General features: G+C 47.4%; 1 long non-coding RNA gene across 1 annotated transcript in view; it reads left to right on the top strand.

The window, feature by feature from the left end:
- The first annotated feature begins 2,151 nt into the window (after nucleotides 1–2,151).
- LOC135972506 (uncharacterized) overlaps nucleotides 2,152–6,710 on the top strand; it is a 44,447-nt gene continuing 39,888 nt past the window's right edge. Inside the window, exon 1 of the long non-coding RNA XR_010588970.1 lies at nucleotides 2,152–2,387. This is a non-coding gene — a long non-coding RNA (uncharacterized LOC135972506). The remainder of the gene's footprint in view (nucleotides 2,388–6,710) is intronic.

Raw genomic sequence — 6,710 nt, 5'->3', positions numbered from 1 at the left:
TCTCCTTCCTTCTTTGTGTCAGGATCCTGAACTCGACCATCTCATGGTCACTGCCTCCCAGGTTCCCATCCACTTGCTTCCCCTACTAATTCTTCCCTGTTTGTGAGCAGCAGGTCAAGAAGAGTCCTGCCCCTAGTTGGTTCCTCCAGCACTTGTACCAGTAAATTGTCCCCTAGGCTTTCAAAAAACTTCCTGGATTGTCTGTGCACCGCTGTATTGCTCTCCCAGCAAATATCAGGGTGATTGAAGTCTCCCATGAGAATCAGGCCCTGCAATCTAGTAGCTTCTGTTAGTTGCCGGAAGAAAGCCTCATCCACCTCATCCCCCTGGTCAGGTGGTTTATAGCAGACTCCCACCACGACATCACTTTTGCTGCTCACACTTCTAAACTTAATCCAGAGACTCTCAGGTTTTTCTGTAATTTCATACCGGAGCTCTGAGCAGTCATACCGCTCTCTTACATACAACGCAACTCCCACACCTTTTCTGCCCTGCCTGTCCTTCCTGAACAGTTTATACCCATCCATGACAGTACTCCAGTCATGTGAGTTATCCCACCAAGTCTGTTATTCCAATCACATCATAATTCCTTGACTGTGCCAGGACTTCCACTTCTCCCTGCTTGTTTCCCAGGCTTCTTGCATTTGTGTATAGGCACTTCAGATAACTCCCTGATTGTCCTGCTTTCTCAGTATGAGGCAGGAGTCCTCCCCTCTTGTGCTCTCCTGCCTAGTGGTCAGAGCAGTGACAGTCAGAGCTAGGAACCAGGAGTCACGCAGAGCTGGGACAGGCTGGAACAAAGCAGGCACTGGAATAATCCCAGCTGCAGGCATAAGCAATGAGCAGCTACCAGCCTACTCCTGCTGTGAACCTTAAAAGCCGGTCACCCAACTGGGTGGTTTGGTCAACCATGGTGGTCAGCTGCAGGGCTTGCTAGCTGTTCCCAGGTGCATCTGCAGGCTTTCATTGCTGACAGAGTGTGAACAAGTTTGACTTTTGGGAAGACTGAGAGGGGAGCTGATGGGAGAAGCTGCTGTGTGAGCAGCAGGAGCATTTGCTTTTGGTTTGGGACTTTGATTAGAGATAACTACTGAGGATGCATCGCTCCCTAGGAACTGGGCACTGGTGTTGGACTGAGATACCTGGAAGAAGGGATTCACCTCCATGCTGTTTGACCATCTCATTTCAGGGCGAGGGCTTGTCTTCATTCCAGAGTTTGCTTCAGGTGCAACTCGAGTGCTAACCTGACTCCCATCCACACACAACGTCTAGCTCGAGTTAGGTGGTGCTTTAGCTCACGCTAGCTGGCCTGTGGGCTGAAGCTCAAGTACTCCTGATGCTTTAGTAAGTAATGAGGGGTCCTGCAGCTAAAGCCGTGGTACTAATCCAATTCTGTGTCGCTCAAGTGGTGTTTTGCCTTGTGACTGCTCTCTCTTGAGTTAGGCTACCTGGAATGTAGATAACTCAAGCTACCACTGCAGCGAAGAACAGCGGGGATGTGTCGGGGGGAGGGGGAAGGGTATGTGGAGTCATGTTCCCCCCCCGACTTCTGCCTTCCATTTAGCAATGGCTAAATGTTCCAAGGGGACCCATCCAGAGGGGCTGCTGCAGACTCTGCCCCACAGGGCAGTGGGCGTGGGCAAGGCCCCTGGCTGCCTCTTGCTGGGACGCCCATCGGCAAGGAGGCAGCATGTCCCCTGATGGCAGTCACCATGGGTCCAAGGTGGGGAGGGAGGAAGCAGCAGGGAGGCAGGCTACAAGCTGATACCCGTCCCCCCCACTACATGGAGCTGCTTCTCCTTCCCTGCTGCTACAGCCCCAGCGCTTTCCCCCTTGCCTGCTTTGCAGACCCTCCTGGGGTGAACGCTCCAGGCCTGTTCCCAGGGCAGAGGCTGCTCCCTCACTCCTACGGCAAGGCTCTGCCCTGGGGAAACTGCTCCCCTCACACAGTAATGGGGCTTGCCCTACCTGCAATTTAGCAGTAGCTTCTAAAGTGAGCCAGAGCCTGTGAATGTTCCTCTGCACCCCCCCTAGGGGTAGCATACCCCACAGAACATTTCTGTTCTAGATCTATAGGTGATGGGTGGGGCAGTCATATGCCTTCCCCCATCAACAGTTCTGTGTGGCCTCTACTCACCTGTGCCTTGTTAGGCTCCCTTCTATCTGCCTCAAAGTTACGCACCTCAGCTGAGGTGAAGAGAGCTGCAGGGAGCTAGCTGGTGGGCTTTGGTAGGAAGTTTGGGGTCAGAAAAAGCCTTCCTGTAGGTATTCTTTTACAGTAAGGTAGCTGGTGGCAGGAAGTGCTGGAGACTCTCTGCAGTGGGCAGAAACATGGATGCACTGTGAGCCTGGGAAGGGGTATGAGAGGACCTGAGACACTGGCTGAGGTATGAAGTTCTCTAGGGAGCTGAAGGGTATGAGGGGTCCTTAGGACAGAGGGTGTCAGTGCTGCTAACTCTGGTGGGGTGATTGTTGTCCTGTGACTTTTAGTGCTAATTCCCCACGTGAGATTGAATGAGACTCCCAGCTTTCATTTAAAAAAAAAAGTTTCTAGTCCCCATTGTTGAGGTGGGAAAGCTTGCAAATGTGAAGTAAATGCACCCAGAAGGCTTGGAGACCAGAAGACCAATTAAAAAGAGCACAATTAAACTTCTTAAAATGACAAGAAGTAGCTTAAAAGTCATAAGTCAGGGGGCTGGTTCATGACTTTTGGGTTCTTGGGGTTGGCAGTACTGGGAAAGTGATGTGAAACTCCCCTGATATGAACAGCAGAAGAGGTAGTGAGCCTGCTACTGAAGACCCAAAGTAAAATGGCTGGACCTCTGTTATAGTGGACTCTTGTGACTTAGTGAAGTCACCTCAGTGAACCAATTGTTCAGTGAAACAGACCCTGCTAGCAGACAGCAAGCTAACCAGAGTGGGGAAACTGAGGCAAGTCCATGTGTGAAGCCAAGGGAGGTAAGGTTTTTTGTGATACTATCAATGCTAGGGAAAAAGGGTCAATGACCCATCCACTGATAGTGGTACTCTTAAGTAGTGCAGATTCTGTTTGTAACAAAGAATTAATAACCTTATGTTTTCAAATGGTCTTTGTGATAAGTACCTGATGTGATAAGTATCTACAGAGCTGTATAAATGTGTGATATCTAAAGTTTCAAAACCATCTCTGTGCTGACAAAATGTGGATTAACATTTAATGACAGGTTGCCATTATTTTGAATTGGTATACTTTGAAAATGCAGGCGAATCTTGACTTTGTTGTATGTTACTCTCCTAAACACTTGTATTTATTACTTGTACTGTAGCATGCACAGACCCCAAATGAGACTCAGGATGCATTGTTAGGTGCTGTACAAACACACACAAAATAGCCCTGCTATGGAAAGTTTATAGTCCAAATAGCTAAAACAGAAAAGGATGGAAAAAGAGTCAGTGGCAAGACCAGATATAAAACCCAGCTCTGACTCCCACTTCAGTGCCCTGTCCCCAAATCCTCTCCTCTTAACCCATTTCAAACATTCTAATTCACAGAAAAATTGGATGCCCAAAGAAATTGTTAAAGGTTAGAAAACAGAATTGATTATAGCAAATCTGGATGTGGTCTTGGCTATAGAGTCGCTTCTGTAATGATACTGCTTCATATCCAGTTATGTGGCTATATGCAGCTCATCCTCAAACAATCTGCTCCATAGGTGCTAGAGCTAGGGGTACGGGGGTGCTGCAGCACCCCCAGGCTTGAAGTGGTTTCCATCCTATCCAGGGTTCACAGTTTGGTTCAATGGCTCTCAGCACCCCCACTAGAAAAATTGTTCCAGCACCTCTGATCTGCTCTTATGATTGCCTGCATATTAGGAGTTGGTGACCAGTCAATGGAAGTCTTAGTTACTTGTTCTAATTATATTGTGGGGTTTTTTCCCCCCCAAGAAAATGTCAAGATAACAGGGACCACGCCCCCTGTGGTTAAAAACCTATTATAATCCATAATATTCGTTATTTTGAGGAATATTTTCTGGATTCTAGTAGATAGGATTGGGGTTTTTTTTTCCAGCTCTGTATAACATGCATTGTGCACAGGTGAGGAAGAAAGGGAAACCTGTCTGCCAAACAGGGCTGGTTCTAGGCACCAGCAAAACAAGCAGGTGCTTAGGGCAGCACATTTCTAGGGGCGGCATTCTGGCGCTGGCCATCATAGGCACCGACTGTGGCATGGAGAAAAAGTGCCCCCGCTGTCCCAGCTCACCTCCGCTCCGCCTGCTCCCCTGAGCGCGCCACCGCTGCTCAGCTTCTTCCCCCTTCCTCCCAGGCTTGCTGGGCGCAAAACAGCTGTTTCACGCAGCAAGGCTGGGAGGGAGGAGAAGCCGAGCAGTGGGGCGCTCGGGGGAGGCGGTGGTGATGGAGCGGAGGTGAGCTGGAGCAGGGAGCGGTTCCTCTACCCCCCTCCCTGTTACTTCCTGCCCCCCCCCCCGGTTACTTCCTGTGGGGCCCCCCCCCACCCTAGCTCACCTCCGCTCCGCTCCCCTGAGCACACTGCTGCTCCGCTTTTCACCCGTCCCTCACCTGAGAGGGAGGGGGGAGAAGCGGAGTGGCGGCACGCCCAGGGGGGCAGGCAGAGCGGAGGTGAGTTAGGGCGGGAGGTTGTGTGTGGGGGGGAGGTCCCCGCAGGAAGCAATGGGGGGGGGGGAATGCGGCACCCCTTGGGGAGGCGGCGGGGCTGGGGGGCTGGGGTTCAGAAGGGGCAGAGTTGGGGTGGGGGAGCTCAAAAAAAAGGGGGGGTGGCCAAAAATTTCTTTGCATGGGGCAGCAAAACTCCTAGAGCCGGCCCTGCTGCCAAAAGGGGAAACAAAAATCAAAACACTAGGACAGTTTCTGCATTTGGTTACACCCGTGAAAAGACAAAATTTCAATGCAGCTAGTGGACCGCCTCTGGGTTTACACCACTGTAAGGAAAGGTGAACTTGGCTGTCCCTTGAGGAGAAGCCCTATAGAACTTAAGAGGGATAAAGCCAATAGTTCTCTATGGAAATGTAGTTGGATTCCATGGAAATGACTCTAAAAAGTATAGATTTTAAGTCTAGCAATCTCTACTATCCCTCCTACAAAGGCATGAGTCAAAACCTACAGAAAGTAATGTCTAAATTCAATGGCATAATTCAAATGATACAAAGGCTGCAAATTTGTATGGAACTCTTACAGAGTGGGAGAGTCTTTTAAGTAGCTCAGTCTTTCAAGGTGCTGAACGCTGACCCCAATCCTATAAAATTGGGTTACTCATGGCATATGCTTAAGCACATTATGTAATAGGGAAGGACTTGAGCCTAGGCTTAAAGTTCAGTGTGGGCCCAAGTGCTTTGCATGACTGGGGCCATAGTGGTCAGCACTTTGTAGGACTGAGCCCTTATGATCTGATCCGAAGTCTACTGAGGTCCATGAATCTTTCTTCACTGATTCTAATGGACTTTAGATCATGCCTTAATGCAGCCTAACATTGTCAATGGGACTGTTCGTGTTTTAAAGTTAAGCATGTGTTTAGGCGCTCTGTGGAATGAGGGCCTAATAGCATTACATATATGGTGGGGTTTTTAAATACAAAAGTGTGTTTTGTCTCCAATGGTGTCCATAATACTCTTTGCATTTCCAGCTCTGCTTTCTCTCTCCCACCTAGTTAACTTTCACTCTCTGAACTGTGGTACACTTCAAATGTGAGAGCAGCATTTCAGAGATTTAGCCACTTCCAAATCTGCCAACTTTCATAGAATGTAGGTAGGGGATGGTATTCCCATTCTGTATGCATTAATTATTGGTGACAGAAGTTAGAAGTAAAACATGCTGGTGGAATCTGTTTGAATTAAGTAAGAAATTTTACTTGCATCATTTTTTCCAAATGTCATTAGTGTTTTATGTTCAATTAACTTCAACAAAATATCACAAATACTTTTTTAAATATTTTCTCAGCAATGGATGTATTAATGGGCTTTGGAGGACTATTCATATCTGGTTCAGAATTGGGTTTAGGGTAATGGACAGATTTCAGGTTTGAGGCTGAATTAAGACTAGGTTTTGGGTTAAGGGTTCAATAAGGAATCTTTCCTTTAACTTCAAGGGCTTTGAATTGGACTGAGAGATCTCATCTGCTGTTTTGGCCCCAAAATGGGAAATGTATGAACTTACTGAAAGATGTCAGTCTTCAAGAATGGTGGGATGTTCTTAAGAAGGTGAACAGTTAATCTTGACACTTCAGCCCCCAAATGGTGGCTGTATCCAAAACCGAAATTGCTTTAGTCCCATTTAGAATCGGTTTCTGATTTTGATCAGGAACAAAAAATATGTATGGGCAAGTTTTAGATTACCTGATTCTAGTCCAAACCATCCTCCTTTTTTCCTCAGTGAGGATATTGGAGGGGTATGGAATCCATCTCTAATTTTTTTGGAAGGTGATGTGAGCTAATTTTCTGTTTTTTTGTTTGTTGTAACCTCCTGGAACTGGTGCTTATCCACTCATAACTTTTATCTTGGTATGTTTTTCCCAACAGTATTTTTTTTTTCCTGAAAACAAACAAAAACCCCTCTGCATCTTGGAAAAGCTCTGGGATTAAAAATAAGAAGGCTGGTATCTTGCATTTCAAACATGCAGAAAAGAATCAAAAGGTTAAACCCCAGGAACAGACAACATAAAAGAGCATGTATAAACAAATGTGAACAGTCAAGATCAA

This window comes from Chrysemys picta, chromosome 6 (genome assembly GCF_011386835.1).
Source record: "Chrysemys picta bellii isolate R12L10 chromosome 6, ASM1138683v2, whole genome shotgun sequence".
Classification (NCBI taxonomy): Eukaryota; Metazoa; Chordata; order Testudines; family Emydidae; genus Chrysemys; species Chrysemys picta.
This window is presented reverse-complemented; position numbering and strand designations above follow the sequence as displayed.